The sequence below is a fragment of the Cetorhinus maximus genome, chromosome 22 (assembly GCF_964194155.1).
Source record: "Cetorhinus maximus chromosome 22, sCetMax3.hap1.1, whole genome shotgun sequence".
In the NCBI taxonomy this organism is placed as follows: Eukaryota; Metazoa; Chordata; class Chondrichthyes; order Lamniformes; family Cetorhinidae; genus Cetorhinus; species Cetorhinus maximus.
In genome coordinates this window covers 72,570,449-72,598,215 of record NC_135900.1, presented here as the reverse complement: position 1 = coordinate 72,598,215, position 27,767 = coordinate 72,570,449, and the positions used below count along the sequence as shown (strand labels likewise).

General features: G+C 42.7%; 1 protein-coding gene across 1 annotated transcript in view; it reads left to right on the top strand.

Annotated features, from left to right (window-relative positions):
- Positions 1–6,218: 6,218 nt before the first annotated feature.
- LOC144696788 (xylosyl- and glucuronyltransferase LARGE1) overlaps positions 6,219–27,767 on the top strand; it is a 366,558-nt gene continuing 345,009 nt past the window's right edge. The window contains exon 1 of the mRNA XM_078568532.1: positions 6,219–6,265. The gene's annotated coding sequence lies outside the window, so the exon portion shown is untranslated. The remainder of the gene's footprint in view (positions 6,266–27,767) is intronic.

Sequence of the window (27,767 nt, the reverse complement as noted above, 5' to 3'; positions counted from 1 at the left end):
CCCACCAAAATCACTGCTTCATAGGCAGAGCTTAGAGCTAAAGGTGGGAAAAATAAGCTCAACAGCACCATTACAATCAAGTAATAACCTCTGACTAGCTGAGGCAGTGGCCACTAATGGTACTGCAACTCAGCTAAATTAACTCTAAAAGCAGCTGGTGGAAACTTGCATAGCTGTCCAAAGCTCCAGGTAGCACTAAAAATCCTGCAAAAAGCTAAAGTATGGCCACACAATTTCCAATGCTAGAAGGCAATGGATCTCCTATCTGAACGTACTTTAGCTCGACACATTGTCGGAACAGTGTTTTCTGGATTTTGATCTTTCCGAACTAGATAACCAAGCCATTAAAATTACTATAGGCAATGAAGGCCTCCACAGAATGAACACATCAGGCCTGCCTGATGACCATCTTAAAATGCAGAAAAAATACGGTCAACACTTGAAGATTGATTTACAAGTGAAGCTCAACTTCCAAATACATCGCCTAGAATTCATGTCTTTCAGGCAACAACTGACAGACGCCATTGACCAAGTACATTCCGAGACAATTGTGACTTCACAGCAGCAGAGCTAGCCAATAGAATAATTGAGCTCATGGTAGCATCTACCCCAATGGAAGTGTTCTAAAAAGACCTCTTGGACCAATCCAAAGGTTGCAATGTGGAAGCACTACTGCAAGGCAGACACAAGTATGAAGCCATGCTAATAGGTAGATGTAACCTACAGGCTATGTGCAATTCATCAATCATTGGCACAATAACCACTTGAGGCAAGCCTGATGAGCATGGTGTGGCCTTGAACATGCACCCAGAAAATGCCCAGTTTTTAATTCTGTATGCAAGGCTTGTGACAGCAGAGGACATTGGAAGTGCCAGTGCAGAAAGCAAAGGCAAAAACAAGTGATTCAACATTGAGAAGCCACAACCAGAGGCCACGCAGGTACAGAATTCCAGACAGCCAAGAGCATGTACCAAACAGCGTCAAGACAAAATCCACGAAGTGTCTAGCCAAGCTATATGGTCAGATGATGAGGGTGAGCAGACCATCAACACAAAGTGAGCAGACATTCAGCACGGTGAACATCAAAGAATGGCACCAACAAAAACCTTTGCCACCATCCAGATAATAAGCACTCAGATGCAGGGTCAGCATAACCTATGTGCAAAACTGGATACCAGTGCAGGTGCAAACACTCTTCCACTTCATACACTAACCACAGAAGTGGCCAACTGATGATTCAACCAACCGCTGCCAGACTTGCCATGTTCAATGGCTCAGATTCCGTCATTGGATCTATTACACTCCAGTGTCACTACAACAACTCACCCTGATCGCCTCAGATATCTTATATTGTGGACACCACACATCCAATGTGTCCTTGGTCACCGTGGCATCGTCAAGACAAATGTGAGGACCAGAGGCCATAAGGGGCTCCATCCCTGGGATAAGATTACCTAACTCTGCAATGCAGATCATCAGCCGACAGACTACACAACACTGTTTGAACTGAATACATATACCTATTCCGAACTCACAAACTCCATACTGCAGACCCAATGAGGAATTACTATTTGGCAGATAAGTGCAGACAAACTTCCCCAGTCATCACTCGTCGTTGATCTCAGGATTATGTGTTGCACTTCTAGGAAAAACAGGGCAATATGAAAGATTCCCATGACTGGCATACGGGTAATGAATTACCCAACCTAAGTACTGGACAGAAAGTTCGAGTACTACACCCAACTGATGGTACCTGGAATCCAACGGAAATCATCAGAATATGCCCAGAACCAAGATCACATCAACAATGAACACCAAATGGCATGACAAGAGTGTGATGAAACAGATGCCAAATCAGAACAATACCACAAGCAGAAACTCCAAGTACTGTGACTAGAACATGGTCTAAAATGCAACACAAACAAATCACCCCTAACCAGCATTCTGAAAACATACAGCATCCCCCAGCAAAGATCACCATAACTAAAGCTGGACAGATGAGCAAACCGGTGATATATTTCAGAGACTTCTAAATTTATTGCTCTGTGTTAAAGTACATTCAGATGCAATATTATTTTGTTTTGCTGTTATGTAAGTAGTTTTTATTTTAAAGGTAATCCTTTAGTTAAAAAGGGGGATGTTATGATACAATGTGCATGTACCTTTTAAGGATGCGTTTCTTAAACGTCTGTCAATTATTTCACACCTTGACAAGATGTGATGTATTAGTCCCGGGACTTGATAGACAGTCGGCAAACAGCAGGGTAGAGATCGGATATATCTTGCTTAGTCTCTTAATAACTCTATCTGTATATAGTCTTATTTTCAAGTAAAGAACCCACATTATTGTTCCACCAATCCTTGTGTATGATTGGTGGATTTCCATTGAAGAAGAGGAATGTCACACCCAGCGGACATCTCAAAGAGCTTTACAGCCAATGAAGTGCTTTTTGAAGTCACTGTTGTAGGAAATGCAGAAGCCAATTAAGCTCCCACAAAAGCAATGTGATAATGATCAGATAATCTGTTTTTGAGATGTTGATTGAGGGATAAATGCTGACCAGGACACCAGGGACAATTTCCCCGTTCTTCGAAATAGTGCCATGGGATCTTTGACTTTCACCTGAGCAGGCAGATGGGGCCTCAGTTTAACATCTCATCTGAAAGATGGTACCTCTGACAGTGCAGCATTCGCTCAGTACTGCACTGGAATGTCAGCCTTGGCTTTTGTGCTCAAAGATGCTGAAATTGGACTTGAATCCAGAACTCACCATTCAATGGTGAGTTTTCTAACAACTGAGCCATGGCTGATACATTAATATGGAAATAATATTAATGTATTAAAGTAGCACTGTATCAGTTTGCTATTTCAGTAGTTATATTTATGGCATATTGGAACATCATAATTATACATTCTGTTTCAAACAGCTTTTCTTTTCTCACTAACAGTGCAAGAAACTATAACAATTCAGTAATAGTTGCTTTTGACAAGATTGCCATAACATTGAAGAAAATCCACAGTGTAAGCAGCCTTATCTGCATATGTAGATCAGGCCTAATTAGCATAATTCATTAGTATTTTCTCCCTTTCAATGTGTGATGATTTATAATTTATAAATTTTATCCAGACAGGACTTGTGGTTTTGGAATTACAGGGTAGAATCGGTTTTGTAATCAACTCATAATTTATATATATGTAAATTTAATTTCTGGGCATATAATTGGTGTGCTCCCCTGCTCAGCTGAATGAAAAGCTTGTGAAAGATATTGTTTCATGGCTCCTTGTTGCATTCAGATTTCAGGAGATAAGGGTCTGCATGACAGATCCTTGATCACTAAATCTGGCTGCCTTACACCAGCAACAGATTTGGTCCATCCTGGATCTCTAACCCCCCCATCAGGATAAAGGAACCCAATGTTGTAGAGTAAACTCAAGAAGATGACACTCAGAAGCCAGTTTTCAGTACTTGCCAGTCTAAAAGAGTCTAATAGATTGTAATGATAGGATAGCTAGAGGGACATTATCCAAAACTAGGAGCACCATGCAACTGCTGTCTTCTCTAGTGTTTCCTTCACTCACTTTCTCCTCCCCTCCTTCCTTCACCCATTTTCTTTCTTACATTTCCTTGCCATTTTATCCTCCGCTTAACTTCAACTGCTTCCTCCTCCTCTTCCTTTCAACTTCCTCACTTGCTCCTCATCCTCATCATCTTATGATTTTGTAAAAGTAAATTGTAGATGAGAAATATCATTTGGCCTACCTTAAGCATTAATGCATCCATTCAGATAAATCTGAACCCCCCTCCCCACCCCCATGGTAATATCTAATTGTCGTTTCTTTTGCTTCAGTTGGAAGTTCACTCATCCCTTCCTTTTCTCTCTCCTGTATTCTACTTACTTTCTGCTAGAGATTAAGAATTATAAGTAATTAAATCCATCTAATGTGCAAAAATCGCTTATATTGCTTTTTATTAGTTCTGTAGTTAAAATTGTAAAGTCTGCAAATGTAGCTGACAGACACTATCTATAAAATGGCAGCAAACTGTCATATAACACAGCCTTGGATAGTTCAAATGCTCTCAGGCACATCTGTCTGTTTATTATTTTCTGTACAATAAATAGATAGGGTAGTTTGTTATATCCTGTAGTCGTGCAGTGCAGTCTGAGTCTGGTTGCGTTGAATTAATAAACTAAACGTAAAGCCAAGATTGAAGGTGATGGAGGGACTGATGTAGTCGTTGTTATCTGATCATTGTGACGTGACGTTCGGAGATAGCTGGAAAGTTGAGATCACCCAACTGTAATGCACCTCCAGCGTTAACCTTTAATAAACAGCAAACGTCTGACTCTTTCCAAAAATCCATCCTGAGCATATTGACCATATTGTGAGAGAAAACAGACATTTGCATCAACCCCATTCTCAATCCTATCTCCCTATTTTAAGTAGTTTCTTCCTCCATAGCTTATCCATTTTACCTTCCCTTATTCTATACCTGACATACTTTACCCTAAATCTTGTTGACCTCTTCTACTGACACAAGACCGTCTCTACCATTGCACTTTTACTCCTCCTCCCATTTTCAGCCATATTAATGAGCCAACAGTGTGAGCAAGTGTGCCATTTTGCTTTACCAGATTAGAAGGTTACAGCTGTAAGATTAGTCTAATGTGATGAGTCAACTGCCTGATAACATTTTATTTGGCTTTTAAATTGTGCTTTAGAGTGTTGTACACCAGGGGAGTTAGGCCCAATTTACTGCACCGCTATGCACAATGCCTCTGATCGTCAAAGGGGAATATACAGCAGATGGAAATAACGGAGAGGAGTACCTGAATCAAACTGGTAAAGATGGAAAGGACATCTCAGCAATGTGGAAAGGGGCGTCCATATCGCTGGGCTTTTCCCAAATCGTCAAGTAGCCAGCTGATAGATCTGGCCTGCCAGTTAGCCTCTGATTATCACTTCCACTTCATGGGTAGCTCTGTGCCTCCCCTAACAATGAGGCCAAGATGCAGAGCTAATTGCACGGCAGAGCACTTTAATACATTTTAGCACACACATTGAAGGGAACCAAGCTTCAACCAGGAGAAAGGATTGACCAATGTTGGGAGTTTTCTGAAGGACTACATTTGTAGGTTTGACCAGTACTGAACCCTGAGAACTTTTTGAGAAGAAATGTTTTTTAAACTCGCCTGTTAGGATTCATTTTTATGATAATGTGAGGATACTTCAAACGTCACAAAAAGGCATGTAATTGTATTGCCTTTTCAGAAATTGATGGCTCATTTATTAATTCTTCACTTTTTTTATTATAATTTTCAGATTCTTCCCCTCCCCAGCCCTGACCCTGAACAGATTCACTCAAGCTAGGGCCATGGTTTCATGGCCATGCTATTCCAATTTAAAGGAACATGGTCATTCTGTACACTGGAACCCAGACCTGAGTATTAGTGGGTTATTTAATCATACTGCTGTACATGAACTGTTGCCCCAATCACATGGCACAAATAGCCAATCAAAAGCTTTTATCCTATCATCCTGGCTCACGTTAAAAGGAAAGAGTCTAAACCAATAGGCCTCCCCTTACCCAACTAATAGAACGTGGGACTGTCGGGAAAGCTGATTGTTCACAATACTCTAGCATTTAGCCTCGTTTTTGAAATAATTGGTGATCCCAGTCCAGCAATGGCTCAATTTTAAACTTCTTATCCTTGTGTGTTTACATCCCTCCAGTGTCTTACCTCTCATCATCTCCAAACCACATAAGCTCCCTCTCCCTTCCCCACAACTCACCCCGCCCCCAAACCAACTTGATGTCTCTGTGTTCCTCTAATTCACGTCCCTGATTGTAACTGCTTCAATATTGGCAGTTAGACCTTCAGCTGTCTAGGCCCTAAGCTCTGGAATTTCCTCCCTTTCAAATATGTCCTCATTGCCTTTTTAAATGCAGTTAATAATTTCTGCATCAATAGCCACTTAAGGTTAACTATTCCATGTTCTATTTAAACTCTGTGTAATAAAAAATGTCTTCTGACCTCCCTCATCATTCTCATAGCAAAATTCCTCATTCTGTGCTGCATTGTAAGTCATTCATTAATTAATGGAAGCAGGTTTTCACCCTTATTGCCTCAGAATTGTGCATAATCGTAAAGACTTCTAGAATGTTCAGCAGTAACAGTCTCATCTCTTATTCAGGAGGCTGTGGGTACAAGTTCCACTCCAGAGATTTAAAGCTACAATCTAGGATAACAGCCTGATGCTGTGGTGAGGAAAAGCTTCATTATCAGAAGTGCCTTCTTTCAGTGAAGACGTTAAACTGAGGTGCGGTTTGCTGGCTCAGATGCATGTAAAAGATCTGTTAAGACAAGGTGAGGAGGGGGTCAAGGCTTCCCACTTTGCCTACTCCTTGTTTGGCCACAACAGGTTTTTTTTTTAAAAAAAGGATGGGCTTGGCAATTTAGCGAGCATTTAACTGTTTACGTGCTGTGACTGAAGTATACAAACAGGCTGGTTTCCTTGAGTTTTTAAAACAGAAAAGAGAATATTTATTCTACTTAACCCGGTTTAACCGGTTTAAGTAAAATAATCCCTCTCCCTCTCTCCCCCTCCCCCTCCCCCTCGCTCTCGTTCTCGCTCTCGCTCCCTCCCTCTCCCTCTCCCTCTCCCTCTCCCTCTTCCTCTCCCTCTCCCTCTCCCTCTCCCTCTCCCTCTCCCTCTCCCTCTCCCTCTCCCCCTCCCCCTCCCCCTCCCCCTCTCCCTCTCCCTCTCCCTCTCCCCCTCTCCCTCTCTCTCCCTCCGTCTCTCACCCATGTACATTACAGAGTGGGAGTATAGACATGGCTCTTGAAGGTTGGTGGCTTAGTTAGCTTCAGTCTGAACTCGGTTCTTTAGGTTCAATGTCGAGGACGTTTAAAGATGTAGGCGGACAATTTGCCTGTTAAGATTTCAGCTGCAGGGTTGAGGCTTTGTAAAGTCTCTGCCAGAGGCACGGGGAGAGTCAAAAACAGCAGACAGGGTTCAAAACTTGAAAGTTGGATGGAAAGAGAGAGAGAGACCCTCATAGGGATCTTGCTTTTTCAGCATCTCAGTTGCTTGTGCTGGTCTGCAGAGAAAATAGGTGCTTAAACACAAAGGGTCAGCTGGCTTGTCACATGACCCACGCTCTCCGACCGACCAGTTACCTCAAATGTGCATGTGGTTTCATGGGCTCCAAGTGCATGGCTTACATGATGAATGATGTCTGGCCAAATTACTTTCACAGCCAGAGTCCCGATGTCCAAGTGATTATGTCTAATGGTTTGACTCCAGTTGGTTGAGTATCCAGGTGATTGTCTGGATGTTTTTGCTAATAGGATATGAGAAAGCTCTCATTCATACTCCTTCAAGGCAATTGTTTATGATGAGGCTTTGCAGGCACATAGGCCGGAATTTTCCAGCCCTCCCCACCATGGTGGGTTCCCCCATGGCAGGGCCAGCAAGCTATTGTAATCTCCATTTACATCAGTGGGACTGGAAGATCCCGCTGGCGTGAGGTGCTGGAAAATTCCGGCCGTTGCCGCTAGTTCAATGGCTTTGGCACGTTGAAGGTTCAGTGATGCAAATGTGCAGCCATCTTTGTGATTTTAGGTCATTGGAATGTGGCTTTAATCTTTTTTTTAAAAATTCAGTTAGTTTCCAGCCACTAACTTCATGAAGTTATTTTTCGTAAAGAATAACAGATCCCATGCCACAATTTTTGAGTATCTACAAATAATCCCTCAACCAACATCACTAAAACAGTTAAGTGTTTCAGGGACAGTGTACACCAATCAGATGCCATGTTTCTTTAAATTGAAACAGTGACTACACTTCAACAGTGCTTCAATGTGAAGTACTTTGAGATGTCCCAGGTTTATGAAGAGATCCTGCAAGTTTATTTGTTTTCTTTCTATACCCCACAAACTTCTCAAAGAAAAGTCCAATTTATCACACCTTCTTTGTAATTTCTCCCTCCTGGAAATAGGCTCATGACTCCAACTTACTTGGATTTCCACTATGGTGGTGCTCGTGGTTAGTGGTGGGTAGTGATGTGTCTTTGTCTTTATCGTGTATCTGCCAGAGCGGGCTGAGATATTACAGCATCACCATTGGAGCAGGTAGGAGCAGCAGAAAATCTTTGGCCTTTGTTTCTGCAGCAGCTTTGATGAAAGTTAGCAGTGTATTATTGTGGCAACATTACCCATTGATGTCAATGAACGTGACACCATTACATCTCAAGCAAAAGCATAATTGTTTAAGTTAAATTTGAGAATTGAGCACAGAACTTAGAGACGGATACTGTGGTGCACTACCGAGGGAGGGCTGCACTGTTGGAGGTGCCATATTTCAGATGAGATTTTAAATCGAGACCCCCCATTTGTGTGGATGCAAAAAATCCCACAGCAGCAAAGGAGAAAGATCGGGGGAGTTTCCCCCAGTGCACTAACCAACATTTACCCCTTAATCAGCTCCCAAAAACAGATTATCTTGTCATTATCACATTGATGATTATGTGAGCTTCCTGTGTGTAAACTGGATGCATTGCAACAGTGACTGCGGTTCAAAAGCATGGCTGTAAAGTGCTTCGGGACATCCAGTGGTCTTGGGTGCTGTAGAAATGTAAGCTCTTCCTTTCTTCAAGAGGTAAACTAACCTGACTGAATTTAACTGAAGCTTGTAGCCTGATCTTTAAGAAAATTGAATACTGTACAGTGAGGAGACTATAAAAAAGACTCTGCCCCAATGATGTCCGTGGAAACCTCTCTTGTAGAATGAGGTAAGTAGAAAGGTTACCTCAGGAAACAAATCAGTTTAACGATCGGTGTCTGGAACTGAAGTTGAGGTTTAAAGTGGCATACATCAATCCCTATCTCTGGTCAGCCCTTGAGAAAGTTTGAGTTACTGATGACGGAAAGGAACAAATAAACATGTTTTATGGGTTTGACCATGTGAGCAGTGCACACCTCGCTACAGATAATGCTTTGACAAATGAATGTGCCTCGTCTGTAGGCACATAAAAATCTGTCAACAGCGTCTGTGCATGTTGACTGGGATCCTCGTTCTGGACAGCTCTCCTTTGCAGCATTATCTGATAAGGTATGGTCAGCTTTTGCTCTGGCAAGCTTTCAGATCTTGAGTTACTGCACCCGGTGTGACCTTGATCGTTGAGGCTGCTGCAGTTGGGTCTCTAGTTTGAAAGTTTTAAATATGGTTCTTCTGAGACCAATTGTGCAGATTTCTGGAGAACTGCAGAGACTATCGGTGACCTAAATCCATTGAAGTACAAAGCTACTTTCCTGATGTTTGCCTTTGGAGGGCTCACCCTTTCAGGTTGCCTGACCAAGCTGCTTTCAAAGCATTTTTCTTGAGGATGTCAGCAATTGAGGCAAAGAAAGAAAGGTGGCAGGATTCTCTCCAGTCTTTTTTAGACTAGGGAGGTTTTATCCGAATCCTATTGCGTCAAATATTGTACCTTGTGGCATGGCTCGTTAGTCAAACCTTTTCCTACACTTTCAGCTCAAATGCTTTACCTCGTTATATTGTGGATACGCAAGGTGATTAACAGCGGGAGAGGGCGAAAGGGGCAACCGGGGCTTTAGTGAGCAGCGGGACCAATGGTGTACTTTAACCAACAAGCGTCGAGGTCTAAGAAACAAACAGGGGAACAATGGAAACAGGGTGAATTTGTGCCAAATCAGGGTGCAGAAAGAGAGAGATTTGATTGAGAGGGAAGGGGCAAAAAAGTGGCAAAGGAAAAGTTAGAAAATGCTTTTAAAATTTTATCTCCAAGACACATTTTCTACCTGCAGGATTGAGACTGAAAAGTTGAAAGTTTAAACATTTTCTTTCTTCGTCAGGGAGGTTGATTGGCATTGTATGAAGAATTATCATGTTGTTAAAATGGTTTCTCAAGTTGTTAATAAAAATGCTGTGGTTAAGGGTGAGATTCCATTTGTGCAAAAGCAAACAGCAGAACGGACTAAATCAAGCAGAAAGTTCGAGGTTCATAACTCATGGTGTACGCCTCAATCTCCAACTTTGGTTGATTTACACATTAATAATGCCGTGTGCCATTAACACAGCATTATTTTTCCAGCAACATGTGGTACATTATCCTTGGCGCTGACACCAAACGTTCCCTCTTGACTGCTATTGTTTGACGTTTGAGGACCTTGTTTTATGTTCCCGCTAGTCCGCAAATCTAAATGCTGCTCCTATTTTGGGCAGATTGGCTATGTTGGAGTTAACCTTGCATTTTCATCACCTCCAAACCTCATCAAGTGGGTTCTCATTTTCTGGCCTATAGTGGACCTTACCCTGGAGTAGCTCTAGCCCTGTGGTTTCTGATCTCTGTCTGTGAGGCACAGATGTGCTGCTGTATCGAGCCCCCAGTGTTGTTCCATTAGTTCTGTTGTATAAGATTCCAATAGCACTGTTTACTGAAGGCCAGAGAGCTCTCCTGGTGTCCTGGCCAACTTTCAAACATGACCATAAATAATTAACAGGTCATTCATCTCATTTGTTGTTTATGAAGCCTAGCTGCGTGTTTAAAAAAAAAAAAATTGGCTGCACTGTTTGCTCACATGCCAACTGACAACCCTGCAAAAGTAATGTAATGGTTATTAAGTACTTGAGGACACCCCAAGGATGTGATGAGTTACTATATTGTTTCTATAGAACTGGATAATCTTAGTGGTTTGAGGACAATATATCTAACTAGCTTTTGCAAAAACAAGATGCTAGCTTTTGGCTTTATTGTGTTTGGAAGAGAGGCAGAGATGGTATAATTGGAGTTATTTTATGGCTATGGAGGGAATCAAAGTTAATTTGGGTGAATTACTCACGATGGTGAAGAGGTTAAATATTGGGAGTGGAAGTTAAAATGTGGAATTTAGAAGGAAGAAGGGCAAGGCGGACACCTAGCGCCCAGCGCAGAAACAGACCATTTAGCTCAACTGGTCCATTTAGGTTCCTTTATGATTGTGCCCCTGCCCTACTTAATGTCCCTTTACCATCCTATCTTTCTGTTCCTTTCCCCTTCATGTGTCTTTCCAGCTTCCCTGTAAATACATCTCCGCCACTCACCTCGACTACTCCTTGTCTAGGTAGGTTCCGGGTGCTCGTCACTATCTGGGCCTGAGGTTTCTCCAGAATTTCTTGTTGATTTCAGCAGAAATCGATATTCCTGAATCCGTTATGGGAAAAGAGCACTGAAATAAACAGGTGTGGATGGGCTCATGGCCACGATTGTGTCACTACAGAAGGCAACGAGATGGTTAAAAAGCAGGCTGATGTAATGTGATGTTTGAAAACGCTAGTTTGGCATTTTTCCTACAGATTTTCACATTCAAGCATGTAAAAAAAAAAAAGAGAATAACCTCCACAGTGGCTCATCTTGGACATGATAAATCCTGTATCGGGGACCATGATAAGTGCACATTATATTGCCTCCATAGTGGCCTGTGCTGAATTTGGCACGGGTCCAATTTATTACAGCTATTATTATAGTTTGAGTCACTCAACAGCCCAAGATATCCCTGGCAGCTCATATATAGTTCAACCGTAAGTGTATATGAATCAATGGATAAGTTTGAGAATCATGATCGGATTCCAAGTGAAGTGGTCTATTTATAAAGTCTCAATATCACCTTGCTGGACTTGTACCCTGCCCCCTCCCTCCTCTTCTAAGAATATATAGTAATGTTTTAAATAGGCTTGTCTTGTTAGCCTGGCACTGAAAATGTTGATTTTTCTCATTATCTGCAGGCCTCTCTCTGAAGCTCCCTGTGCCAGTTTTATCCTGTTCACTATGTGCAGATGGCACACCCTTTTATTTTTGATGATACAACATCCAGTCCCAAAATGTCAGGCATGACTCAGTGGGCAACACTCTAACCTGAATCAAGGGGATTCGAGTTCTAATGCAGAGACTTGACCACAAAATCCAGGCTGACGCTCCAGTGTGGCTCTGAGGGAGTGCCGCACTGTCAGAGGTTCCATCTGTCACCTGAGATGTTAAAACTGTGGCCCTGGCTGCACCCTGAAGTGAACGTAAAAGATCCTTTGACACTAGTCGAAGAAGGTCTGGGGAGTTTGCTCCAGTGTCCTGGCCAATATTTAGCCCTCAAGCAGCTTCACTAAGTACGTGATTATCTGGCCATTATCACATTACTTTTTGTGGGACCTTGCTGTGGGCAAATTGGTTGCTGCTCCAACAGTGACAACTTTTCCTCCTTCCTTGTTTCAACCCTGATCTAAATCCTTCAGCAATTTCTTAACTGCTTCCAACACCACTTATTTAAGCATCTGTATCTTTTGAATTGTGGAACAGTTACAGCACAGAAGGCAGCAGTTCGGCCCGTAATGCCTGTGCATGTTTGACTGAGTTGGGTGAATTTGATCACTTCTCAGTTGCTAATTTGAGATCGTACAGAAATGGGACGATGAGAAGACCACTCCGGTAGCACTGAATTGTGTGAGGAGTCAATGATGGTATGTTGTTTAACTACTGGGACTGAACCTGATCATGTGAAACCTGTCCAGCCCAGAGCTGTGCTTCAAACTCCACTTCCTACTCAGTGTTTTAAAAAAAAAAACCCACCACTGCAGCATGAACCCCCACCTCACACGATGCTGCCCCCCCTGACTTTTTCACCTCAACATGCAATGTCTCTGAGGGTTTCCTTGCTATCCTTTCGCACCATTTCATTCGTTCAAAAATCAGCTGCCAGTATCCAGTCACGTGTATCCATCTTTCCCTATCTCATGATGGGTTGCTTGTTTCCATGGGCAGACTGGAATACTCACTGGACTGGTAAGCTAGAGGCCTGGGCTAGTGCTCTGGGGGCATGGGTTCAAATCCTGCCACAGCGGCCGGAGCCATTTAAATTCAGTTAATAAGAACGGATTGCACACTAGGTGACCATGGTTAATCAATTGTTGTATAGAGAAGGAAATCCGCTGTCTAACTCCAGATGGTTGACTCTTAACTGCTCTCTGAAAATGGACAACAAATGCTGGCCTTAGTGATCCTCACATCCCATAAAAGAATTTAAAAAATCAACTATGTTTTTATTCAGGGGCTCTACACCCGACCTCTGTCCCTACCTCCACAATCTCTGCAAACTTCTCAATGTCACCCACACCCACTGACATAGCCTTCACCCAAGAATTGTTAAGTCGTCTTCTACTTTTTACAAGGCCTCTTACAAACTTGTTCAAATCTTTTCCTTTTTGACAAGCGCTTGGCCTCCTCCCTCCCACTTAGCGTGGTTCTCATTTGTTATTCCTTTAATTAATCTCTCTTCATTTTTTATCTCTCCCTTTTCCTTCTCCATTTGATGTTTGCTGTATGAAAGGGGCTACAATAAATGGCAGTTGTTGCTGATGACTGTGGTCATTGAGGGATTGCTACACTGAGGTAGATGTTGTCTGACAGTGTGAAGCAGGTGATAGCGAGTCGACAGCCCAATTTACATCTCTCTCGAGCTCCATTTCCATTGTAACAGACAGATCTGAAAATCAAAAAAGATGGAAAATGGGTTTCCAGCTAGCTATCACACAAGAGCACAAGAAATAGGAACAGGAAAGACCACATGGCCCATCGAGCCTGCTCTGCCATTCAATACGATTGTGTCTGATCTTTGGGCATCAACTCCATTTTCCTGCTCGCTCCCCATATCCCTTAATTCCCTGAGACCAAAAATCTGTCTATCTCAGCCTCAAATGTATTCAACAATGGAGTATCCACAATCCTCGGGTAGAGAATTCCAAAGGTTCATAACCATTTTGAGTGAAGTAATTTCTCCTCATCTCAGTCCTAAATGATCAGCCCCTTATCCTGAGACTGTGCCCCCATGTTTTAGATTCCCCGACCAGCAGAAACAATCTCTCAGCATCCACCCTATCAAACCCCTTCAGAATTTTGTAGGTTTCAATGAGATCGCCCCTCATTCTTCTTAACTCCAGAAACTATGAGCCCAATTTACTCAGCCCTTTATCATAGAACAACCCACTCAATCCAGGGACCAATTTAGTGCACCTTCACTGTACCACCTCCAGTGCAATTATATCCTTTCTTAAACATGGAGACCAAAACTGCACGCACTACTCCAGATGTGGTCTCATCAAAACCCTGTACAAATAGACTGTCACGTGCAATGGAGACATATACCTGTGTCTGTTCCCACCTGCCGGACAGAAGTTGGCAAATGGGTGGGGCAGGTGCCAAGAAGAAAAAGTGGCTTTTATTTAAAAAATGGCATAAATGAAACTAGTAGGTCTGCATTATTCATGTGCATCCTTTAGCAGAATAATACAATCAATATGCACTTGGGCTCTCAGTAACTTCTTGTATATAGTTTGCACGGGAGCGGGGGGGGGAACATCTATTGACATGGGCCAGGATTTTACAGCCCTGCCATGGCGCGTATCCCCTCCCAGCAGATGTGCCAAGACATTTAACACTCTATTCAGTTCGGCAGGACCATAATATCCTGCTGGGTGGGAGGTGCAGTAAAATGCTGGCCATGAAGCACGGGAACCTAAGAATGCGCGTTATTTTCAATGGTTCCTTCCAGCTGAATGTATAATAAAACCGGTAACGGGCAGTTTGGGTTTGTATTTCATAGAGACGCCTTTACAGTGCAGTGGACTCTGTAGGTCAACACGACGGTGCTTTTATATTGCAATTGATTCCCTCCCTAACAGCACGGTGGGTGTACCTACACCACAAGGACTGCAGCGGTTCAGGAAGGCAGCTCACCACCGCCTGCTCAAGGGCAAATAGGGATGAGCAATAAATGCTGGGCCAGCCAGAAAAGCCCACATCCCATAAATGAATGAAAAAAATGGGCTTTGCCCCTTGACAGGGAGCAGCTCCACCAGAGGGCAGATTTCGGCAGCAGTGCACAAGACCATCTCAAAATGGAGGCGTCGCTGCAGCATTGTAAAAATGTTAAAATCCAGCAGGGTCACAGTTGCTGGCGCAAAGGAACATTTCCTCAATGCCTATGTATGCAGCAGTAGCCCCCTCAGCCCAATGACTTCCTGCTGGGGTGATTAAGAGGAGGCGAAAGAAAGGGAGCCACTTCCATTTAGCTGCTGGGTTCACCCTCATCATGAGTGGTCAAGACGATCCTGGCCCACTATAACCATACCCCCAGTGGCTCTTTAATGGACCTAACTGGTTACCTGTCGCTGCCACACTGACCCTGCCTCCGGCAAGATCGCCTGGTTGGATGTTCCTGCAGCTCCCGGGGCCCCAACATCAGAACCAAACAGTGGTCCCGAGCCCACACTTGCTGGTTTCCTCTGGCCGCCTCTGCATTCGCTGTTCTATTAAGGGTGAAGAGCAGGCTCCCAGTGCTGCTGGGCCCATACGAGGATGGCAGTTTTGGAGCCCTGGCAGACCCACTGGGAGAGCTGGGTGCCGCTGAGGCAAGCCAGAGATCTCGAGAGGTGCATGCTTGCTGGTCAACACAGGCTGTACTGATGACTCCTGAATCGGGTAGGGATATCAGGATGGAGGGAAAACTTCTCTGAAGGCCTGTTAATGGATGGGGCTGTGACCTTTCGTCCCCTCAGTCCCATCGTTGGGCTACGGAGCCTCTGGTTTCAATGGACCCCTGACCTGCTTCCGGGGTGCCACCTCAATGGTACCGCTGGCCTCTGCATACTGCAGGATGTGCCAATTATAATCAAAGATGGTCAATGTTATCATTAACCCATCAGGATTGACCGCAACCAATATGGAAGGATGTTGGACTTGATGGCCACAGAAGGAGTGGTCATAACACGATGCATCAGGTTGTTGATCAGCCTGCTAATCTTTCCAACACTTCCCCACTGTTTCTAAAGGGAAAAAAATGTGTGTGAAGATGCAAAACAAACAAGAGGTGGGGGACACCTGAACGAATTATTGACCTGGCCTTTTTGTCCTCTACATGCTGAGAATCCTGCCTTTAATGCCATTCAGCTGCCATTAGCTTCTTGAGCCTTCAGATGTACCTTCCAGCCCTGATCAATCACTCTTACCTCATCCATTCCTTATCACATCTCAAGCTGTTCCCTCTGACCAGTTTCATCCTCCCAAATCATACCTCCTCCGGCCTTCAAAGCTAACTTGCAGAAGTTTTACTATTTGTCTCTCTTCCACTATCAGTTATTTTATGCCTTAAGTTATTCATAATGTTCATTCAGCTCAGCTGTTCTTATTTCTTATCAAACTGTTGAACCATGATTTTGTTCACTCTGGTAACTTCTGTTCTACTTCCACACACACTTACATTCCAGCAGAGTCCTGATTAGGCAAGGTTGAATGAAAAGCTCAGCACAGATTTGTGATATGCTTGTTTGCTTTATGTAGCTGCCTAATTGCTCTCCCACTAGGCCCTGACTGACCATGGACTCCTTTCTGAGCTAGGTACACCTTTCATCATCGAAGAATAATCATTCCACTGATTTGCTTCTAGAGAAATGAAACCTTAAGCACTTGGCCAGTCAGCTGAAACCTATAACATTCACCTGTTCCTTTATCTATTTCAAGTTGATGTGTATGTGCATATATACCACACATCAACGCAATAGCTTACGTTCAGAGAATTGGCCCACTGGTGCATTTTCTGCTTAATTTTCATCTAACACCCACTGTGGCAAATGGCTGTAATGGGCATAGTTAGTAAAATAGAGCAGAGTATAAAAGCTGCTGCCAAACTTTTAACCCTGTAAACACCTGGTCCATGCCAGCATTTACTGTAATATGGGATGATGCTCAACAGAGAGGACTATAAAGCATACAGCATCTTAGGATTTATTAATAGGAGCATTGAGTACAAGAGTAAGGAGGTCATATTGAACTTGTATAAGGCACTAGCTAGACCTTGTCTGGTGTACTGTGTCCAGTTCTGGGTGCCATACTCGATATGAAGGCATTGGAGAGAGTACAGAGGAGATTCACAAGAATGATTGCCGGGATGAAGAGCTGTAGCTATGAGGAGAGATTGGGACTGTTTTCCTTGGAGAAAAGGCTAAGAGGAGACTTGATAGAGGTATTCAAGATCCTGAGAGGTATGGACAGGATAAATAGTGAGAAACTGTTCCCACTCAAGACAGCATCAAGAACAAGAGGCACAGATTCAAAATAATTGGCAAAAGGAGTAAATGTGAGGAAAAGTTTTTTTTCACCCAGAGGGTGGTTGGAGTCTGGAACAAACTCCCTGAAAGGGTGGTGGAGGCAGGTTCAATCAAGGTTTTCAAAAGGGAATTGGATTGCTACCTGAAAAGTGTGTGTACGCAAGGCTACGGGGGTAAGGCAGGGGAGCGGGACTAGGTGGAATGCTCTTTCAGAGAGCCAGTGCAGACTCGATGGGCTGAATGGCCTCCTTCTGCACTGTAAAATACTGTGATATATGTATTAGGCATGTTGGTAATGTCTAAACAGACTCCCTATCTTGTGAGGGAGAAACTTCATTTGATCTCACTTTCGCACTTTCAATCACGCCAGTTCTAAGTTGTTGGGTTGATGGTTCAATCGGCACGTCAAGCACTGTAGGTAACATGACATTGTTATTAGGGCTATCAGGACCAGGCACTGAGAAGTTACTAGTACCACTGATACCATTCCTGCCTGGGCATGGTGACTAACATTGTTAACTACTTCATACCACTAGTGATCTCATTTGTTTATTGCTTTTTCAGTTTGAGCATTATCTTGTTGCACCCTACCTAGGTGTTCCTCAGAATTACTACTCCATTCATTGGGACCTTAAACTAAGAGATAGGTGTAGAATCGTATTTAGGGCAGTGTTCATGATGAGTTCTTACAGGGACTACATGGACATTTCTTTCTTGAGTCCTTTTATAGGGCTTAAAACAAAAGGCTAGCAACATGACCTGACAGGATTTTAGATTATCTTAATTAATTATCTTATTAAATTTTCTTAGAACTTCCTGGAAATTCTGTACCAAATCTAGCGTTGATTTTAGCAACTCTTGTCATTCATTCGATTCGTGCTTCTGTTGCCCATTTTAGCTAAAATTCCCTTCAGTTGATCCCTCATAGCCTTATTATGTTTCCACCTTGATTCTATATCGATCCTGTTACAAACTGCAGTACCTGTTTTAGCTCCTACTCCTATTCGCTTTCCCAATCCTTGCCTCCTCCTCACAATTTCTATACCATTATCACTCACTTTTTAACATTCCAATGCTACTGATTCTAGGCTGGCTAAGATTCATCACTATCTTTTTCAGCATTCTTTTCCACAAAGCCCTTAACTATTGGTTGCACCATTTTACTGTAAAACATTTCCTAGGTGTAGTTACGCAAGCCCTTTTGGTATTTGTATTGCTGACAGATTAAATATCACTGGGAAAATTTCATATGTAACATTTTTGTGCAGACTCCCAAGGGCATGAGTTACCACTAGACCATTCTCGGGGAGGGCTCCAGTTATCACAGGGTAAGATCATCTTCCCTCATCCCACATCTCATTGTTTGTTACCACTCTATCCCAGGAGTGGGGTGATTGTATAGCACTTGTTTAACATGGTTTTCAAAGTTGGTTTCCTCTTTCCACAGCCCCAGATGTCCATGGGTGGTGGGAAGTATGGAATTCAGATTTCCAGCATCTGGAGTATTTTGCTTTTATTTTATTATAGTCTGGAATTTGTATTCAATGTCCATTATATTTTGTAGTTTGGTTAAAAACTTAGCCAGTAAAATGTGATCCCTGATCATTATCAACTTGGATTGACATTCCACACCTGCAGGTCACGGCGCTCAGTAACATTCTGTATTCTTTTGCAGGAGTGTTAATAATTTTAAGTTTATTGGCATGTTGTAGCTAAATATGTTTCAAACAATAGATCCTGCATGGACTTAAAAGATTCTCCAGCTCTCTCTTTGGTCTGTATCCATCTTGTGAATAGTTCTTGCTAAGTATTATTTCTCCCTATCCTGCAATCATCCCCCTGAAATATAATTTTACTCCCTCTGACCATTACCAGTGCGTTTAATTCGATCCTGAGTATTTGAAAGTTAGTTTATCTGTGAACTTTGTCAATGCTTCGATGATTTAAAGTGTTGTCTCACTACTGGGCACATTTTCAGGCCATGCTTGTGCTGTTATCATGTAACTGAACATGTCTGGGATCAGTTCTTCAGTTCAAATTCACTCTGTCTTCATGTTAGGATAACAAATCACATCTGCACACTTAACACTGGTTTCCCAATATCATACCACCCGGTAAAAGCCATTGCTGGACTTTCAGGTAATCTTATCCAAAGGTTTGGGGGGTGGTCCGATGCCTCAGGCAGTGGCCAGACCATCAAATGTAGTTTTCTTTTTAAAATAAAGTTCATAGGCAAAGAAACAAATATCTCCAAGAGAAAATTATTAATTTACAATTCCCTTATTTTCCTAATTCTTAATAAAATGTACATGGATCCCAGATGATGTATTCTATTGAGCCACACCAAAGTGATTTATTCCATTTCCCATCTGGTGGTATGATTTTCCTCTCCTTCTATCCAAAATGGGGTATTCCATTATTTATCTCCTTTCTTATTCAGGAGTTCTGGAGGAACTTTGTTCTCCAATACAATGTTCTCATTATATTTTTAAAACCGACATGAAACAATCTCATGTGGTCCCAGTTATTAACACATTTTTTGTTCTATATTTTTGATGGCCTTTGATTTCCCAAAATAACACCTTATTATCTTGTGCCGAACGCTTTCGTTTGAGGATGGCTTCCATAAGTCCCCTTCTCGCACTTTGTCTGGAATGATAACGTCACCTAACATAGGTTAAGGTCGAGAAAGGCAAAGCCTTAGTCCAAACCGTGACTGTGATGTGACATTTTTTTGTCTGCAAATAAGCTCTTAAGTTCTTAAAACTGTTGCATCTCTTGCTGTTCTTGCTTAGCAGTATTCATGTGGGCATGGAAGCCATTGTCACCTAACAAAGCATCCATTGCTACTCTGTTTAAGAGGTCAATGGGTTAATTTGTTCAATCATATCTGTACATTCAGCAATACGAGTTGTGGGGTGAATTTTAAAAAAAAATAGCTGTCAGTGGAAGAGGCTAACTTCTCAAGGTGAAGCAAAGCATTCAAAGATGCACCTCATTTAAAAAAAACCCTCATTTGAAAAAGAAATAAACTCCAATTTGACTTTTAAAAATAGATCCATTAGTGACATTATAATAATGGGCTATTTTGGGAAATCAAAGGCCATCAAAAATATAGAACAAAAAAATGTGTTAATAACTGGGACCACATGAGAATGTTTCATGTCTGTTTTAAAAATATAATGAGAATGTTGTATTGGAGAACAAAGTTCCTCCAGAACTCCTGAATAAGATAGAAGACATTCTTTAAACAAAACTCTCATCAGGGTCGATAGCATTTTCAGACCAATACAAAATTACCTGAACACAGAACGTGAAACTAATAGAACAAAACAAAGTAATGTACTAGCTGCGCAATCTTAAATTGAAATGCAATTTTCTGGACACAGAAACTGGCAGTATTTCCGATCAGCCTAAGTGACGTTTTCAACTTTATTAGAAGTATGCACGGATCCTGTGATGATCAGATGTAGTTCCACGTGTGTGAGTAACTCCGTGCCCTGTGCATTAAACTGGGCTCTGATCAGATTCTGTAGTTCACTGAGAGTGACATACAGAGCATTCGGTTGGACAAAAGTTTCATACTAAGGACTGATTCCTTTGTTAGTGTCAAGTGCTAATTGTTATTTGTATAAATGTGAATATGAGCAATTCACCTCCTGACTGCCCAAAGCCTGTCCACCATCTACAATGCACAAATCAGGAGTGTGATGGAATACTCCCCACTTGCCTGGATGAGTGCAGCTCCCACAACACTCAAGAAGTCCAACATCAACCAGGACAAAGCAGTCTGCTTGATTGGCACCACATTAACAAACATTCACTTCCTCCACCACCGACGCACAGTGACAGCAGCGTGTACCGTCTACAAGATGCACCGCAGGAACTCACCAAGGCTCCTTAGGCAGCACCTTCCAAACCCACGACCGCTACCATCTAGAAGGACAAAGGCAGCAGATACATGGGAACATCACTGCCTGGAAGTTCGCCTCCAAGCTGCTTACCACCCTGATTTGGAAATGTATCGCCAATTTACTGTTGCTGGGTCAAGATCCTGGAACTCTCTCTCCAGCAGCATTGGGTGTACCTACACCATATGGACTGTAGTGGTTTAAGAAGATAGCTCACCACCACCTTCTCGAGGGCAATTAGGGATGGGCAATAAATGCTGGCCTAGCCAGCGATGCCCACATCCCATGAATGAATAAAAAAACTTTATAGGTGAGTGTCTCTCTCTTGCTCTGGCCCCCGGCCTCTGTCACTCACTCTCGGTCTTGGTCACTCACTTTTGTTCTCTGCCGCTCCTATGCGCACTCTCGCATGCTCTCTCTATGTATACCAAGCATACGAACATGTCCTACGTGTAAAACCTGTCACCCTCGGGACCAAGGCCATGCAGGATATCAGATTTTACCGGATTTTGGACATGGGACATGTAAGCGGATGGGAATGTTGCAGATGTGAGATGAAATGAGCAGAAAGACCTGAGTGTATATGTGTATAGATCATTGAAGGTGGCAGGACAGGTAGCGAGAGCAGTTTTAAAGCGCATAGTATCCTGGGCTTTTTTAATAGGGGCATAGAGTACAAGAGCAAGGAGGTTATGCTGAATTTATATAAGACACTTGCTAGACCTCAGCTGGGATATTGTGTACAGTTCTGGGCGCCACACTATAAGAGGGATATAGGAACACATTGGAGAGGGTGCAGAAAAGGTTTACAAGAAAGGTCCCAGGGATGAGAAACTTCAGCTATGAAGATAGATTGGAGAGGCTGAGACTGTTCTCCTTGGAGAGAAAGTGGCTAAGAGGAGATTTGATAGAGACGTTCAAAATCAAGAGTAGATAGGGAGAAGCTGTCCCCGCTCGTAAAAGGATCAAGGACGAGAGGGCACAGATTTAAAGCGATTTGCAAAAGAAGCAAATGTGATGTGAGAAAAAACTTTTTCACACAACGAGTGGTTCGGGTCCGGAATGCACTGCCTGGAAGTGTGGTGGAGGCAGGTTCAATCGTAGCATTCAAGAGGGCATTTGATGATTATTTGAATAGAAACAATGTGCAGGGATATGGGGAAAAGACAGGGCAATGGCATTAAGTCATAATGGGGAGGCGATGGTGTAGCGGTATTGTTGCTGGACTAGTAATCCAGAGACCTAGGATAAAGCTGTGGGGACCTGGGTTCGAAGCCTGCCATGGCAGATGGTGGAATTTGAATTCAATAAAAAAACCTGGAATTAAAAGTCTAATAATGACCATGAAACTATTGTCAATTGTTGTAAAAATCCATCTGGTTCACTAGTGTCCTTTAGGGAAGGCTCTAGTGTTGTCCTTACCTGGTCTGGCCTACATGTGTCTCCAGACCCACAGCAATAAATGCTGGCCTAGCCAGCGACACCCGCACCCCACGAATGAATAAAAAAATGCTCATTTGGAGAGCCGGAGCAGACACGATGGGCCAAATGGCCTCCTTCTGTTATTCTGTGTAAACTTTAGTGCAGAGAAGAATCCCTGACTCTCTCCTTTCAGTGGAACAGGTATCTTTGCATCTGGGGAATAGGGAGGGCTGTGGGAGACAGATCTTAAAGCGTTGCAATGGACTCGGGTCCTGTGTGTGCACAATTCTCGCTAATTCCATTCTCTGGGATAAGCCCAAAATTGGCTGTATTTATGAAATCAAAGGATTTCATTGAAAATCAAAAACGTCTGGTTTTCAGACAGCTGGATTTTGGATGTCCATATCCATAGATTCTATCTGTATTTCTATATTTACATACACAGACATAATAACCTAGTTTGGTTGTGCTTTGTGACTGCTGATTCCAGAACAGAGTGGAAGGATAAGCTCCAGTACATGGGGACAATCAGCATTTAACGGAGAATGACTATGTTCAAGCCCTGAAGCTGGGCCATTTGGCACGGCACGACCTTGCTAGTATTGTTCTCCCACCCAGTCTCATCCCACTCTCCTCCTCACTCTCATGTCCGTCCCTTATACATTTACTTTTGAACCCATTGAATTAGACTTCCTTTTTAAAAGTACAACATGTTTGTGGCAAATAATTTCAAATTTTAACTACCCTCTGTGTAAAGAATATTTTTTCTAGCCTCTTATTTCATTTTTGAGATGATCTTAAATCTGTGTGCTCTCAGTACTGCCTGGCTGACAATTGGTCTCTATTATTCTAGCATTACTCTGAAGATCTCTATCAGGTCGGACCTCAGCCTTCTTGGCTCTCGATGCAAGTAGCATTAAATACTTGAGCCTTTCCTCAGAGCTGTAATTTTCCGTTTCTGGTTAAGCCCTAATAAATCTAGGCTTCAAAGCTCTCCCTGTCCTTGGCAACAGTCTAAGGTTAGTCCAGTCTGTTTGCAATTTTTAATGCCTGATTTGACCCCAACATGAGCTTCCGACCTCACGTTTGTGTCATCACTAAGACTGCCTTTTCCCACCACAGAAATATCTCCGTTCTTGCCTCAGCTCATCTGTTACTGAAACCCTTTGTTACCTCTAGACTTGACTATTCCAATCTGGTTGCTCTTCCAAATTCTACCCTCTGTAAACTTGAGGGCACCCAAAATTCTGCTGCCCTTGCCTTAACTCTATCACGTGTGTGCTTGCTGACCTATACTGGCTCCTGGTCAAGCAACGTCTTGATTTTAAAATTCTCATCCTTATTTTTAAACACCTCCATGGCCTTGCCCCTCCTTACCTCTGATCTCCTTCAATCCCACAAACGCCTGAGATAATTGTGCTTCTCCAATTCCAGCCTGGTTAGAAGGCCTGCCTCTGTTCTCGGGGACATTGGCCCTGCTCTCCATTTCACTTTTATGGCCCTCACATTCACCCCTCACCCCCTAGCCACTCTACCCACCCCTCATGCCCCCTTAGGCATAAAACTATTCATACTGCACAGTCAATAAATCTCCAGACCCATTGACTAAAAGTTAAATCCCCTCAAGTGGTCATTCAGTTGTAAAAACAAACAAACGTCTATTCAGAAACAGCATCAGAAACAGATAATCCTTTGATCCTCTTTAAAAGCTGTCAGTAAAATTGTGTACACAACCTCCTGCTGAGCAAAGTGCTCCATAAGCTTTTGAAACACAGCCAAGCATTCACGATGGACTCAGCTGTCAAAACATACCATTATACTTCTAGATAATGGAGCCTATTGAAACTGCAAGAACAGATCGCTAATTTTTTTTAAAGCTACACCAAATGGCCTACCATCCAAAGAATTCCAGTAGCAGGTGGCTATTTTTCTTTCTAAGTTAAAGGAGCAGACCAATTTTTTTTCAAATTAAAAGCACTCTGGACTTTTAAATCACTTTAGATAATGATGCCAGAGTTCCTAAACAGTGTTCTGTAGTTTTGACTGCATAGTACTTTTCCTAATAGAAATAGAATGCTGGTCAATGTAATGGCCAACTTACTTTTCAGAACATAGCTTTATAACCAATTGCTGCATTTGTAACACATCCAACTTACGAGACAGCATCTAATAATGACATTCAAAGTTGTCAAACATTTAATAACTGCCTGACGGAATGTTCCTGACCTCAGCCAGCTTCCCCCAGGGGTCACAAATTCTCTTACCTAACAGGTTTTGCAAAGGTTTCCAAATTTGTGGGACGCGAAATACAAATTTCCCTTAGGCCTGTGTCAACGGCAACCCCGATGTCACCGGACGTATGTTCAGGTTTGCAACTTGTACCTAACCTGAACCTTTTCCTGCTTATGGAAAGTTTGCGTGGGCTCTTTCTCTGGCCCCAGTTTTGCTGATTCCTGCACCCATTCCTGTCTTTTCTGGGACACCGAAAACCCCTGTTTATATTCAAATGGTGCCGGAGAATCGTCTAGGTGCACATTAACTTATGAGTAAGCAGATCAGACCTTGGTTTCATGTCTTGTCCAATAGATGCTGCTCCCACAGCTCTGAACTCTATCGCCAGGGACAGGAGCAGCAATATAACAGGAATGCTATCGCTTGGGATATACATTCTAACTCTTTAAATATCACTCGGTAAAATATTAGAACTCCCCCCACTTGAAGCTTTCCTGGGAACACCATCAATGCGAGGGCTGCAGCTGTTTAAGAAGTCCCACCACTCTTCTCTCAGTGCAACCAGCGATGGGCAGTAAGTACATCTTTGCCCAAATCCTATCAGCACATTTAAAAGAAAAATGCACCCCAACTGACGTGCACAGACGTGGGACTTGAACCCACCGCTTTCTGGCTCGGGTGAGAGGGCTACAAACTGTGCCAAGGCGCCACTCAATAGTTCCATATTGACCCATGTGTGAACACCTACTGCAGAAGACTGGAGAGTAAATTTGTACTCATTATCGTTCAGAAAAGTTTCTGCCTGTCCCTCAATGGAACCCAATGTACTGCTGCTGGATTAACAAGTTGTTTCCTTCTCAAATAGATGCAGAATGTTTTGGATTATGCATGTTCCTGTTACTTTTACACCCAATCCTCATTCTTTCAGCACTGTGTCTACATTTACTCATGATTTAGAGCATTTGGCTTTTTCAGTCTGCGTTTTTACAGATGATGTCCAGCCTTAGAGCAAATGACATTCAGCTTAAGTTTTTTGATAGGCCTTTTTTTTTTGTCCAGCATTCTCTTGTTTCTCTCACTTGCCTACCTTTTCCCCTCCATTTTGTCACTCTTTCCTTTGCCCATTCTGTTGGCTCCTTGCCCCCCTCACCCCCGCCAATTCTCTTCCTCATTCTCTCCTGATTCTGTCTCTTATTTTGTTCCATATTAGTTGATCCCTCATGGCGTGTAGATGGAGTTAATTTTAATGAACTGTGCTTCCCCCCCCACCCCTCCACTGCTCTTCCCCTAAAGGCTGTGTGGATTCTGGGATAATTGGAGCTTTATAGACTGAGATTGGTATCTGGGGATAAGGAGAAAACACAGTTCAGGTGCAACATTATTCTGAAAGAACAAGCTTATCATTTCATTAGAACTAATGATCAGGGGAAAATATCCCCCATGTTATTGAAGTTGCTAACACAAGGCAGACAAAAGCAACGCTTTCCCCTCCTTGCTGTGCTCATACTCACTATTGATAAGACCCAGAGCAAATGTGACTTGAACAAACATTCAGAACATTTATTTATACTGAAGTTATTTAAAGGTTTCTAATTCCCAACTCCCTGCTATTCCCCCGCCCCCACCCCTGCCAGTGCTCCCATTTGTGGCTTATCTCCCAATTGGAAACGTCATTGTTTTTCTGTCTTGACACATGGAGTTGGTACAAGCTATTCCCCAGTTCCCCTGTTAGTCACCGACTTGCCTGGAATGTCTCACTCATCTTCTGGCTTATTATTCAAAGCTATCCGATTGACATTCAGCAGTATGCCTTCATAAGGATTCCGGAGAATGTCACGATCTTAAAACTGGAACCAGGCCGTTCAGGAGGGAAATCAGGGAACACTTTTTGCGCATAAAGTGTATAAGAAAAGCTGGAACCCTTTCCCAAATGGCTGTGGATGCCGGGGCTCAATTGGAGCTTTGAAGACTCGAGATTGATAGACTTTTATGAGGTAAGGGCATCGAGCAATATGAAGTAAAGGAGGCTAAATAGCATTGAGATCAGATCAACCATGATCTAATTGAATGGTAAAAGAGGCTCGAGGAGCTGACTGGCCTCCTCCTGTCCCTTGGGCAGAGTTTTACACCGGCGGGATCTTACAGCCCTGCCGAAGTGAATGGACTTTTGAACGGCTTGCCACATTTTATGGCCCTGCTGCGAAGGCCATAAAATTCAGCCCCTTATGTTCCTAAACATCTCCCCATTTCTCTCTGTCACTATCCCTTTACCTTTTCTTTTCCTCACACTTCTGTGTTTATCTTCGTATGCTTCACATTAACTTTGTTACCGTCTGTGTGTAAGACATGTTATTGGTTATTTTACTTATTGCCAACATGGGCAAATCTATTAAAAGCCCATTTCTCCAAAACAAAAACTTATTCTTTAAATCGTTCGCTATAAACTGGCCCAAAACAAAAATTGGCCTATCTCGAACTCGGACTGGATTTGTATCCTGCAGGGCTGAAGACCTTAATGGCTGCCACAAGAACTTGGTTGACATCTAAATAACTTGCTGTGTGTGCTCTGGGTTAATTCCAGGAAGCACATTTAGCTTGGAGTTATTAACTATCCACTGTGTTACAGTATGCGCTCTCCCGATAGTGTAATAACTCAAACTCTCCCTCTTCAAAGAGCTGACATAGGCATGATGGGCTGAATGTGCGTGCTGTATCCTTCTATAGTATATTGAAAAAGAAGTTAAGTTGCTCAAGACTATCAGACGCTTGCGTCCAGTTCCTGTGATCATAGTTCAAGTGTAATAACCCACTTCTGTCTGCCTTATCTATGGATCGTTGGTACTTAGACAAGAATTACATCTGCTCTCAATTTTCTCCTCTTCAAAGAAAATGAGTTCCATTTTTTTTGAAGCTTTCCTTATAATTCATGCTTTCAAGTTCCAGAAAAAGGTTTAATGTTTTACCTTGAGCACTCTGCAATATATTAATGTTCGTTCTAAAATCCAGAATCATAAAGATTCTTGCCTTCCCAAGGAGCTACAGTAGTAAAA